The following is a 13,664-nucleotide window of genomic DNA, read 5'->3' on the forward strand; positions in this document are numbered from 1 at the left end:
AAAGGAACGAGAGATGGCAACAGGTATCAACCCGTGGACCAGTTCTGATCAAGGGTTATGGATCCCACAAGCACTGTGTTGAGAAAGCTTCTGAGGCCAAATTCAGGTTAAGAAAAAAAATGCCTTAAAAGATGAATATTCTGCCATGATCTCTGGTGGCCAAACACAACTGTCACCCCGATATGTGTTAAATATCAACAAAGGTGTTATCAAGAATTAGACTTGTTTTCTGTGTTTTCTAATTTTCTACAGTAAATATATTTTGTTTTTACAATAAGATTAAAACTATTTTACTATTTTTAATTGGAAAAATTGATTTGACCATAAATTTATCCCAAAGCTTCGGGGAAATAATTAAATTACCTTCGTGTCCTGTTTAGAAAAAGCCATCTTTGTGACCAATGGAAACAAGTTCCATTTCTATGTGTTAAAAGTAATTCTTTGGATTATTAATTAATTATTAATTATTTGAGTTACCCTGAGGCATATTCGTAGGCTTCATCCAGGCAGAGTTCCTGATGCTACTGTTGCAATGGGCTTGGGATAAATAGAAGCAGATAGAGTATGGCTGGAACAGCAAAGCTGCAGAAGTATGAACACACTGAAACAAGACCCAGACTGTTACGGATTTCTACATGCTGTGAGCTCATGTTGTCTCTCTCTCTCTTTTTCACACACACACACACACACACACACACACACACACTCCTTGCCTATCAAAAGGAGGAAATAGGAACATTTATCTCATGTCGCTTGGAGTCCAAGTGAACCAATGTATTTGAAATACAGACATACCAGTGCTGTTAGTAGTAGTAGTAATTATAAATATTCTTGATTTCCATATTAATGAAGGGAAATAGTAATATTCAAAACATAGGTCATCTGAATTTATTTCCTCAAGTTTTAGTAACTGATTTCTAATTAGCACAGACTCGGCGATGCCTCTATGCAACTGCCATCAGAATCTATGTGGTTCGACAAGTCACAGCACAGGTGAAACAGAGCCCCAAGCAAGTTCAGTGATGGTTCTGGGTCACACTTACAATCAGTGTGGAAGGTGAACTGCAGAAAGGAAATTTCACCCACATGGGAGACACATTATTAAAAAAACAAACAAACCTTACCCTGAGACAGAAAATGTGCCACAGATCACCAATATATGTTTATCTAATATTTGGACGTCACCCAAATGAATAAATAACTTAGTTTATATGGTTTAAAAGAGAAGAGTAGCATACTATATTTGAACTTTCATATTCTCCTTCCTCCAATGTTTGGATGTAAAATTAGAAAGAAAAATAAGAACACTTAATTTGGGGAGGACTTGGTCCTGAAGTAATATGTAAGAATAATAGTTATAATTTAGTGTACCCAAATTTGGTTCCAATGTATTAAACATACTGCAGATTATCTTTATAGCAACCCCATGACATAGTATCATCATTTCCACAGGTGTGGAAACTGAGGCTCGGAGACATCAGGTAATTCTTTAAATCCACTACATAGTAGCTAGTTAAGGAGAGCCAAGATCTGAACCTCCAAAGCTCATGCTCTCTACGCTCTGTAAAGTTAGCACATTAGTATTGGAGAGTTCATTATAGTCGTTTTTCTCCTACTAAATTAGTTCACATGGTGGTAAAAGTGCGCAGGATAAAAATTTTAAATTAGCCCAAAGGCATGACATCAGACAGTGGCAAACTCAGACCTAGAATCCAGTCTCCTGACTCATTCTACTTCTTTGGGAAGCCTTCAGCATGAGTCCACTCCACGCAGATCTGGTGTGCTTCTGGACTAACCCTTCTCTTCTAAAATGGTTTGTAGGTACGATGAAGTAGCAACCACTAAATAAATTCACGAGCTGAGCCCAGGAAGAGGCAGGGAGTTGTGGAGGCTATTGGAGAAGAAGCTATGAAACTCATAGCTTCCGAGAAGGGTAAGAGATTGGAGGAGCGGGGAACCTCACGGTGACACAGCTCACCTCCGGAAATGATCTGCTTCTAAGCAGAAGAAATCTCAGGTTTTGTAGAAAAGACATAAGAATTAGCTGAAATAGAATGGTGTGTCTGTGGTCTTGCCCATAACCTCGTGCAAGTCACTGGGCCCTTTGTGCCTCTTTCAAATGGAGATCCTAATAGCCAGCTGATTATATCACAGAATAACAGTAAGTAACAACCAATGCAATGACTATAAAGCAGTCTACCCACGGAGCATGCAATAGAAATTATTAAAATTAATGATCTGGGCTTCCCTGGTGGCGCAGTGGTTGAGAGTCCGCCTGCCGATGCAGGGGACACGGGTTCGTGCCCCGGTCCGGGAAGATCCCACATGCCGCGGAGCGGCTGGGCCCGTGAGCCATGGCCGCTGAGCCTGCGCGTCCGGAGCCTGTGCTCCGCAACGGGAGAGGGCACAGCAGTGAGAGGCCCGCGTACCGCAAAAAAAAAAAAAAAAAAAAAAAAAAAAAAAATTAATGATCTGAGCGGCTTGCAGGTGAGGTGCTTGCTCCAATTTAAGCCAAGTTCTTTCAAGTTGTACTTTTTTCTAAGAATTCTGCCTCAATTCGTGGAACTGGATTATTTAAATGAAATACAGTTAATAAGTTCCCTTGGGCATCACTTGATACTCCTTTACTATTCTTTTTACCTTTTTCGTATTAGGTTTAACACCTGGGTAATACTAAGCGCCATGGTTACCATAAATTATAGGAGGCTAAATAAATATTTGAGAGAGCAGGAGTGATCTGATTAAACTGTTGAAAAAGAAAGGTTAGTTCTATTTCCCACACCAAACAGACTCTCTTGCTTGAGCGTGCACTGCCAATAGTGGATTTAGTTTTCATAGCCCCAGACATTTTCCAAATGGGTAAACTACCAGCATGACCACTTCCATTTTTCTTTCTTGTTAAAGCTTCAACATATTTTTCATCCTCTGACTTCAATCCAAGCTGGTAAGTTACGGCCAAGAATTGAAGGCTTGATAATAAGGGGTTGAAGTCGTGGAACTCCACTGCACAATCTACCTGGAATGGGCAGGAATATATATACATTGTAAATGTGGGTTTTAGGCACACGAGATTTATGATATGTCAAAAGTAAAGCCGTTCCTGATAAGTGGGCATGAATGGGGAAACTCAGCTAAGATGAATTAATAATAATTGTAGCAACGTCAGGAAATCTGGAATAAGCAAAAAAAAGACTACTGGGCACCTCCAATGGAAAACTGTGCCCTGTCTAGAGCAGTTAACTTCAATATTCCTGGTCTAGCAATGAGTCTGTTCTTTGGATTCCCCCTTTGAAACAGTTGTACTCATTTAATAATGAGTTAAGCAAAATCTTAAACACACATTCTGTTTATATCTGACAGTCATGATTTTACCTTTTTAAAAATTATCCTTTCCCAGTTTTAATAACATATAGTGAGTACTTACTGTGCTAAATTCTGTACGTGCATTTTTCTCATTTAAGCCATACAACTGTGTATATTAGTGCATTTCCCCTTTAAAAAGGTGAACTGAGTGAGGTACAGAGAGGTCAAGTTACTTGCCCACCTAAGCCATGAGAATAAAATTCAGAAAGGTGTCCTCTGCCCCCCAGAAAGTGTACAAATGTCTAGTTAGTTCTCCTTCACCTCTGACCACATGAGTTCATTATGCAGAATTCCTTGATTTGTTTCCCTTTTGAGAACATATTCTCCCAAAGTGCATCCTGGTCCACAACCTCTCTGTAGTCTCAACAGATCACACCTTTCTCTGACCTCTGACAGCTGATAACAAAGATATCTTCTCAAAATGGACGTTCATTCAGTCCTAACTAGGGTTCCTCCAAGGAGGTCGAGAGCTGAAGAATGATGAGGAGAAGTAAGACTTGTGAGTTTAGAAGACGGAAAGGAGGAGGTAGCAACTGCAAAATGCAGATTGCTGAGGCCTTTGCTAAAACACAGGAGCATGATGGGCCAGGCAACAAGAGAGCATACAATGGAATTTGGTGTTTGGGGACCTAGCATTGAATTCACAACTCTACTCTCCAGGCATTCCAGAAAAACATTCCGAGTGCCCCATGGTCCCTGGCTTCCATTCTCTCTGGAATTTAGCTCTCTGCTTTTAGGCTCAGATTCTTTAGTGATGTATGTACAATCTATTTACTAACCCAAATAGAAAAGTCCTATGAGGACTGAAGAACCATAACGTCTGAGTATGTCTGTTGACCTCCCTGGGCTCCAGTTTTCCCAGCCCCCCCAAAAAAATCTGGAGTAAAGATGCCTTTCAGCTTTAAAATGGAATGATTTCTAAAATTATTCTTCATCATTGAGTGAAACATAATTCCAAATGTGAAATGAAACAGAAGCCCTTCTTAGGAATTCTAAAATAGGTACTTATTTGTTCTTTTGTTTATTAGTATATTTATTTAAAACATTTCATTCCAAAGGGGAGTTGAGCTGACTTACTGGATTGTATAGTGGTAACCCACATGCTCTTGTCTGCAGAAGAGGGTCACTGCAAATAAAGTAAGGGGACTGTAGTAAGTAGGGCTGTTGTTTTCATGCACAGAAACCCACTCTGCCATTTTAGGGTAATTAATATTTTCATGGAATCCAAGAACAGAAATGCCCCCTTGGCCCCATGAGTAGACAGGAACCAGGGACTAGAATGACCACAAGAACATTCACCTCCCAGCTCTGCTCTCTACTGTGTGTCTGCGTCACTCATTTCCATTAGCAAGTATGGCCCATCACAGAAAAAGATATCTACTAACAGCAACCACACATACATACCATCCAAAGAGGAACCAACTTCTCTAAGACCCAACCTGAAATTCCTGGGGAAGGAAGTGGCCAAGCTTGGATCAGAGACCACCTCTTGATCTACTGACTGTGGCCATGATGCAGGAAAGGTGCTCTGATTGAAACATGTGCTCTCACCTTCCTCCAATCAGCTATAACCTGTGGGTACAACCACACTGTGCAAGAAATGGCCAACAGGGACCACACACCCACCCCAGACTGAGGTGAGAGGCAGGGAAAACAGAGGATTGGGATAACAGCTGAAAACGTGTCTGCCGTAAGTCCCACAAAAGGAACCATTATTAAGTAATACAGTGCTCATAAAACTTTAAATTAAGTAATGCCATAAACCTCATTAAAAAACGCCAAGCTAGAAGTTTTATGCAGCCCCTCAGTCCACTGGGACATTTTGACACAAAAATATTGTATTCTTCCCTCTAATTAGTATCTTTCTTTCCTTCTCTTAGGGCCCTTCTATGTGGTCCCAAAAAAAACCCTTTGCACATGCCCAAAGAGTTCTTCATCTGTTTTCTCAGCATTTTTCTTTTGATTCCATAAAAGCACACTAGAACATCAATGCATATCCCTGTTTTGCAATCGTTTTGTCTGCACAATTAGGCATAATAATTAAAGTATCCTTTTTGTCTGAAAGGCAATTAAAGTACAACTTTGAAACATGTGACAATAATACTGAATAATGCTACATCTGTCAGTAGGTCACTAAATGGGCAATAGATCTTAGAAAGCAAATGGTCTTTCCTTTGTAAACAGATTACTGCTGAGGTTACTTAAATGGCTGTAATAAGTCCCATACACCACTAGCTGCGTAGCAAGGTTTTCTAGCTTGCTGTGTTTCTATTCCTTTATCAGAAATGAACACTTTGTGGTAACTGGCACATGTCCATTGACGTACTGATGAAAAATGAGTCTAAAACCACTTGGAAATCAGCAGACAGCCAAGAAAAGAAAAAGCATTACAGATTTTAAAAAGTAATAACACTCTAAAGAAGGACTTAGAGACAGAATGAAAGATGATGCCTATCGAATATTGAATGAAAAACTGAAAGACGACAATGGCAACTACAAAGGAGCCACTTAATGAATGCGGTAATCACTGACCAGCTGCAGTGCTGTAGTAACAACAGCTTTCCTTCACCGCACACATCCGTCTCCTCCACTCCCCACTGAAAACAGCCTCCACGAGGGCAGGACTATTGTCAGGTATGTTCATGATGTTATCCCCAGTACCTGGATCAGTGGCTGACAACAAGTGACGTTCAAAAACACTTTTTTTTTACTGTCTGTTTTTTACTAAAGTATGATTGATATACAGAGAAGTACACATATCATAGGTATCAAACTCGCTCAATTGTCACAATCTGAGCACATCTATGCAAAACCCAGAGCAAGAAATAAATCATTACCAGCACCTCGGAAACACTTTTGTACCCTTTTCCAGTTACTACCCCTCCCAAGGGAAACCACCATCCCCAATTCTGACAGCATAGTCTAGTTTTGCTTATGTTGGGACTCTATATAAATGGAATCACATAATGTGAACTGTTTTGTGTATGACTTTTCATTCAATGATACACTGGTAAGATACATTGCTATTGTGTGTAGCTGCAGTTCACTCATTCTCCTCGAGGTACCACAGGCCACAGTGTGAATGTACCAGTTCATTTACCAATTCAAGGCCGATGGGCATTCAGGTAGTTTCCAGTTTTGGGCTAATGCAAGTACTGCTCTTATGAACATTCTAGTGTATATCTTCTGGTTTACACCTTTCTGTAGGATACGTATCTAGCAGTGTAACTGTGTTACAGAATACGCATATCTTCAGATTTAGACATAAATACTTGTTGGATAAATTAATAATTTAAAAGAACCTATATGTTGGGACTTCCTTAGTTAACACAGTGGTTGAGAAGCCGCCTGCCAATGCAGGGGACACGGGTTCGAGCCCTGGTCTGGGAAGATCCCACATGCTGCGGAGCAACTAAGCCTGTGAGCCACAACTACTGAGCCCACACCACGCACCTACCGAAGCCTGCGTGCCTAGAGCCCGTGCTCCGCAATAAGAGAAGCCACCACAATGAGAAGCCCATGCACCACAAGGAAGAGTAGCCCCCTCTCGCCACAATTAGAGAAAGCCCGCACACAGCAATGAAGACCCAACGCAGCCAAAAATAAATAAATAAAAATTTTTTAAAAATTTAAAAAAGAACCTATGTGTTAATCCAATTAATATATACACACTACTATATATAAAATAGATAATCAACAAGGACTTACTGTATAGCACAGGGAACTCTACTCAATATTCTGTAATAACCTATACGGGAAAAGAACCTGAAAAATAATGGGTATGTGTGTAACTGAATCACTCTGCTATACACCTGAATCTAACATAGCACTGTAAATCACATACACTCTAACATAAAATAAAAATTAAATTAAAAAAATAAATAAAATAATTAAATAAATACATAAATAAAGCTATAGAGCTTTGAAGTTTTAAAAGAACCTATATTTTCACTCAATGTGGGGTGAAATTAATACTATTCAATACTTTGATCACCACATGAGGAAACAAAGGGCCAAATTTACTTAAGTGAGGCAGGAGAATACAATGCATGCTGCTGCCCACTAGCTGTGCAGCCTCGAGCAAAAATCTTCTGGCCTCGATTCCTTCACATAAATTGAGCAAACTGAATAAGGTAATCTCAAAATCACTTCCACACTCCAGCTTCTAAAATTCTATAACTTACTCGGGTTATAATTGTCAGAGCCATGACTAAAAGCTGTGCTTTCAAACTCATCAGTTTAAATTTCATATCAGCCTTTATTTTAATTATTAAAATAATTAGAGATTATTATTAATTATTGATGTGATTATTTATCAGCATTAATAATTAATAACAATAGCAAATATGTATTGAACTCTTTTTCCAAGTGTTTTTCTTATACTATCTTATCAAATCCTTACAACAACTCATGAAGAATTATTATACCCATCCCATTTACACAAAAAGGGAAACCAAGTCACAGAATGGATAAATGCCCAGTCTAAGGTCACAGAGCCACTACGTGACTGAGCTAGGTTATTTTGGGCACTATACACAGATAAGTTTATGTGTGACCATCTTTAAACCTAAATAACATCCACTATCAACTCCTTGGCTATAATTTACAGCTGTTTCTAAGCCATTTGTTGCAATGGAAACTTGTTTCTCCTTTGATTCTGATATGTGACTTGTGACATACCCAGTCTGAAATAAGCCACAATACAGCAGCATTCTCTATAGGGTGCACCCAACCTGGTCTTAGCACTCTGAGAATCAGATTCCTCACTGAAATCTCTTGTAAGATCATCTGGTGCTAATCTCTATCTTCAACAACACTTGGATGGGTTTCTTAACTCAGAATTTTATAAAGACAGTAAAATTAATAAATCACAAATATTTGAACTCACACAGGAAATAATGCTAAAGGGAGAAGCAAAAGTACATATCATTATCTACCACAAACTATAAATATTATGCATCCAGTGTCTGTTACTGTCTAAGAGCAGCTTGATAAGAAGCTGGTGGAAACATTTGGTTATGTTGTAAGTGAAATCTCTCTGCCCTGATACAATTAAGATTTATCCTTCCATACTCTTTGCCCCTTATTTTTTTCTGTGTTCTATAAAGATTCCCATAGGCTCTAAATTTCCATTTTCTTACATACTAGATTCCTGGTTACTCAGCAAAGAGGATTCTCAGGTCCTGTCTGAAATTGTTCTAACTGCTGACTTTTAACAAAGACGTGGGGTCAGTTGATTTTTAAGGGGGCTTTGCTTTCAGCCAAAATACTTTGTAGCAATATGCCTAAGGGGTATCTTGTTATCTAGAAATTGTCCCTTTACTTCTACACATAAAAGTCCTATGGTTCACAGTCTGTTTCTTCTAAAACTGATATAAAATGATCTGTAACTGATCTTCTGGCCAAATTCTGCCACATTTAGTACAGCCCCAATGTCGAAGGTGGGAAAGACAGGTGAGGAAGGCACCTGATTCTGTATAGCTTGAGGTAGAAACGGTTTCTATTCTTCCTGCACTTACAAATACCTTTTAGAAAATCATATCATACACACATACATATATATTCCCTAATTACTGCATAATCTCTCATCAAAGTCCATTCAACTGTTGACCACACAAGCAAGCTTGACTTTGCCATTATAAATGTTTAGGCTAGCAGTTCTACCTGGTCACTTTGCCCTGATACGTATAGACTTTTATAACCTGGAAAGTGACCTCACTTTCCATCTAAAGACATATGAGGATGGCATCTCAGCAAAGCTGCAGTCGTGGAGGATGCCTTCCCCATACACTTGTTTTTGGTAATCTTCACTGCCTGGGACCCTGGTCCATGTGTGACCTCTATCAAAGTTTAATAACCGCAGAAATTTTCAGAGCTTTCCTGCTACCTGTGGTTCAGCCATTAGGAGACCTCAAGGCCCTTACCTTGGTCACTAGTGATTGGCTGTGCAATTATTTAACCTGCATGGACTGGCCAATGAATAAGGAACCACCAGTAGTAATTTTGATTAGCAGCTTTCTAGTTCTGCGGAACCTTAAAACAGATGCAAACAAAGTGGCCATCATAGGCTCAGGCACTGTAAACCTACAGGGTGAGCCCCCTCCAGTGGCAACCGCTTCCAGATTCCCCTTCTTGGCAGCATTCTGGAGGATATACCTAGACCAACAATACCTGTGCAGCAGAAAAAAAAGGGGTGCTCAGCAAGAGTGCGACAGCTAACCAAGTTGAAATTGTACATTCTCTGAAGTAATAACTCTCATCTTTATTAAAAGTAATAATACTCCTCTTGTCGAAATGACTGGCATTGGTAGTTTTATTTCTGCTTCTTAAAGTGTAGAGAGGAAAAGTCAATCTCCACGACTTAGAGGGGAAGGAACAGGTAAAATACTAAGATCGTGATCAAATCCCTTACCAACCAGGTATAAATTAAGAGGCGAGGGCAGAGTGGTTGAATAGAGATCCCCTTTCCCACACCTCTGAACCCTGGCTGTCTACTCCGACCCCATCAGATCTACTAAACTAAGAAACAAAACTAGAGGTAGATGGGAGCTGAGATATTCATGGTCGGGTACCACTTGAAAACCAAAGACTTTTGCTGCTGCGGTTTCGGCCCATCCTATAGCATAATTTGAGAAATCAGTACAGATCAAAGGAAGAAGGTACAGTTAAAATTAAAATGTGTATAGTCAGTGAAGTTGAGAAATATTTTCAAGTTCCTCAAACTTGATGGAAATAGTCAAACTAATAAAGGGGCAACTGGACAATGTTAATGAAATAACAAAATTATAGCTGGAGTTTGACCAAATGGACTACGGGGTTTGCGCATCACCCATTTTTTTGTCCTGGACACAGGGGCTCTTTCCCCATACCGAAGACATTATAATAAGAGAAAATACATGAAAATAAAGTAAAAAGAAAATAAGATAGAAAAGGTCTAGAAAGACGTATGGGAGGAGTTAATTACAGAGAATAAAATAAAGTCAGCCAGCAAAAGAATTTGAAATTTGAGAGTTAACGTAAGCCTGTATCATGGGGAGTCTTCTGGGTACCACTGACCTGTTGTTACTTCTCCCATTGTCTCTGGTCCAGCCTAACTGCAGAACAAAGCAGGTAGTTACATAACTACATCTTTCCCTCTTGCCCAGACACTGCTTGAAACTAACCGCAGACTGGAAAGAGACAAGAGTTTTCTCCAGCAGCCTTGTATAAGTTGACCTGGAGTTGTAGTAAACCAGTCAGCTCTGGCTTAGTTTGATCTACCTATGTGTCCTACCATCTCGGGTTAAGCCTGCTGACAGTAGGTTCAGCCTGCTTGGATTTCATTGGCTCTGTATGTTTGCAATAAATCTCCTCTTACTTAAACTAGATTGATTGGGTCACTCTTTTTTACATACAAACAATTTCTGGCAAAGATGAGGTCTCAGCTAAAAACAAATTCTCCCAGTGGGCAGAAACATGATATATCATTGGAATTTAAGTCAGAAAACAGAAACCACTTGCGGTATTTCAAACAGATAGAATTCAATCTAGGGAACTGATGATACAGGAGATGAAAAAACTAAGGAGCCGAACAGGAGATGGTGAGGTATCCCAGAGATTGCCAACAAGAAACTCCTGCTATCCTAGGGCTGGAGGAACATAGGGAGGAGGCTGTGTCCCCAAAGCAGGAGCTGTGGTCACTGGGTGTAAGTTGGAGCCATACTGGGACCACGAAGAGAGGTGTTTTAAAACAGGATATGGACCCACAGGCGAAGGACAAAGATGCTGCCAAGATGCCACCAAAAGCACAGAGGAGAGGAGAAATATTGTGGCTTCTCTCCTTTTTTTTTTTTTTAGAGGTACGCGGGCCTCTCACTGCTGTGGCCTCTCCCGTTGCGGAGCACAGGCTCCGGACGCGCAGGCTCAGCGGCCATGGCTCACGGGCCCAGCCGGTCCGCGGCATGTGGGATCTTCCCGGACCGGGGCACGAACCCGTGTCCCCTGCATCGGCAGGCAGACTCTCAACCACGGCGCCACCAGGGAAGCCCACTTCTCTCCTTCTTTATGTTTTCTTTCTACCAGTGTTTCCCATTGGTCAAACCCACAGAGATGCTAGAGGACTAGGGGCCTGAGAAATACAGTTTCTTGCAACAGAGAACAGGGCAAAAGAACATAAGAGTATGACTGTGAACGTAAGCAAGCCAAGATCTGCCCCATGCAGGCTCCAGGAAATACTTCATATCTCACTATTAAACACACAACAACAATTTTGGGTGGTCTGGGGGCATAAAAACATAACTTAAATTTGTGTGATAAGGAGTTATGTTTTCCTTTTACCTATTTCATTACAATCCTCCTCATTTTGCCTTGGGGATTTTTGCAAGATTTTTGTTTTATTTTTGTAAGATAAAACCTGAGTTACTTAAAACCATAAGCGCTCCTTATATAACATAAATGCCTAAAGTAGTTGCAGACATTATGCTAAAAGTAATGAGGAAGAAAGAGAGGGATGTATCTATGTGAGCAGTTAGCAGTAAGCAGCAAAAGGGGAATAATTCTGAAACTAGAGAGAGGACAGAGTACGGGGACCTTGGGGAAGACTCATAGGTTACTCAGTGTTGACAACCCAGGGTCTTTACAGGAGCAGATATGTGGTGTCCCAAGGAAGCCTAAAACTTAGGCACAGGGAATCCCCGCCTTGCCAAAGAGTCCCATGCCCTCAACAGGGTCCAGACGCAGCACAGCTTTCAGACATAAAGGGAACTGCAAGCCAAGGTAATGTGTGTATCGACTGGAGCCAATAAGCTTTGGCGAATTCCCCATCCCAGCCTTCTCTACTCCGGCTTAATCTCAGTACCTGTATCAGTCCCGGCAGAAAACAAATGGCACATGCAAAAAAGTTTAACTAAAAGAATTTAACAAGGGGACTATCACTTAAGTCTTGGACAGGATGAAGGAAATCAACAAGGATGGTGAGGCATCTTGGAGACTGTCATTACATCCGAGGCATGAAGGGGGAAAGGGAGAAAATGATGCCACTGTAGCCCCATAAGAGCTGAAACCACAAAGCAGGAGGCTTCCACCAAGTCCTGATGCCTGATGCACGTTCACTGCCACAACTACGATGAGAGACGAGACAAGAAGGAAGCAAAAGGAATGACTATCCTAACTTCATCTTTTCTCTTTCCTTTTGAACTCCAGCTGGCATCTCTCTCTGATTAAACCCATCTGGAAGCCAAAGCTCATGCAAGCCCAGCCACGGCAATCTGTAAAGGTCCCAGGGCACAGACTAGCACAGAGGAGGGCTAGAACTGGGAGGGACTTAATAAAGAACAATCAGCACCCAGCAGCTTCAAATTTTGTGGGGCACGAGGTTTCCATCATTTGAGGGGCTCACTTTAAAAAATAAAATTTAAAATACAAAATTAGGTGTGGAAGTGCATATTTGCTTAGATTGAAAAGAAAAATCATAACAACAGATAAATTTTAAATAGCTGACAAATACTCAACTCTCACAGAAGCCAAAAGTAACTACATTCTTACTAATTAACTGCCTAAGATGTCTTCGCAACATTTACCTTCACTACAGTCTTGGCTGTAATGTTTTCAACGTCTCTTCGTATAAGAACAACTTTCTAATATCAACTTCTGTAACGAGAATAGAAAGATGATTTCATCTTTTCTAAAATGATAAATCAAAAATTGTTTTTATTATTGATAACTGGGATGCATAAAATATGCAACTTCACAAAGTTTTTTTTTTTTTTTTTACTGTTTGTAAAATGCTGTTGTAAGTGTGTACCCTACAAACATGGGAATTTTGATAAATTCTATTTTTCATAATTAACATACATTTTTGTAACGTAGCTGCTTTTTATTTTGTATACACTGCATTATCAAATATTATTCCTGACAGCAGACCACTTCCATTTTGACTAGGTGTTGATGAGAACTGAATTGTCCAGTAACAATTAAACATGTCTCATGACTGGAAGAATTTTTCCAGAGATCAGCAAGGCTAGTCTTTAGTCCAGTATCCACATGTTTCTGCTTCCAAGAACTGCAGAAGTAATGCATACACTGATGGCTAGCAATAGCTTAACTACACAAAAGTCACTGAAAAATCACATAAATATATCTCAGTAAGTCCAAACTAAGTATCAGGAACTCAATTTTCCCTGAGCTGCATCTTATAAAAGCCTGAAGCATGGTTAAAGGAAATACAGGTCAATGAGATCTGAGGACATGCATCTGAATCAAAAAATCTAATATACTTATGATGCATTTTATTTTTTAAAAACTTATTACCTAGCTCTGTTCAC

Source organism: Pseudorca crassidens, chromosome 16 (assembly GCF_039906515.1).
Source record: "Pseudorca crassidens isolate mPseCra1 chromosome 16, mPseCra1.hap1, whole genome shotgun sequence".
Lineage (NCBI taxonomy): Eukaryota > Metazoa > Chordata > Mammalia > Artiodactyla > Delphinidae > Pseudorca > Pseudorca crassidens.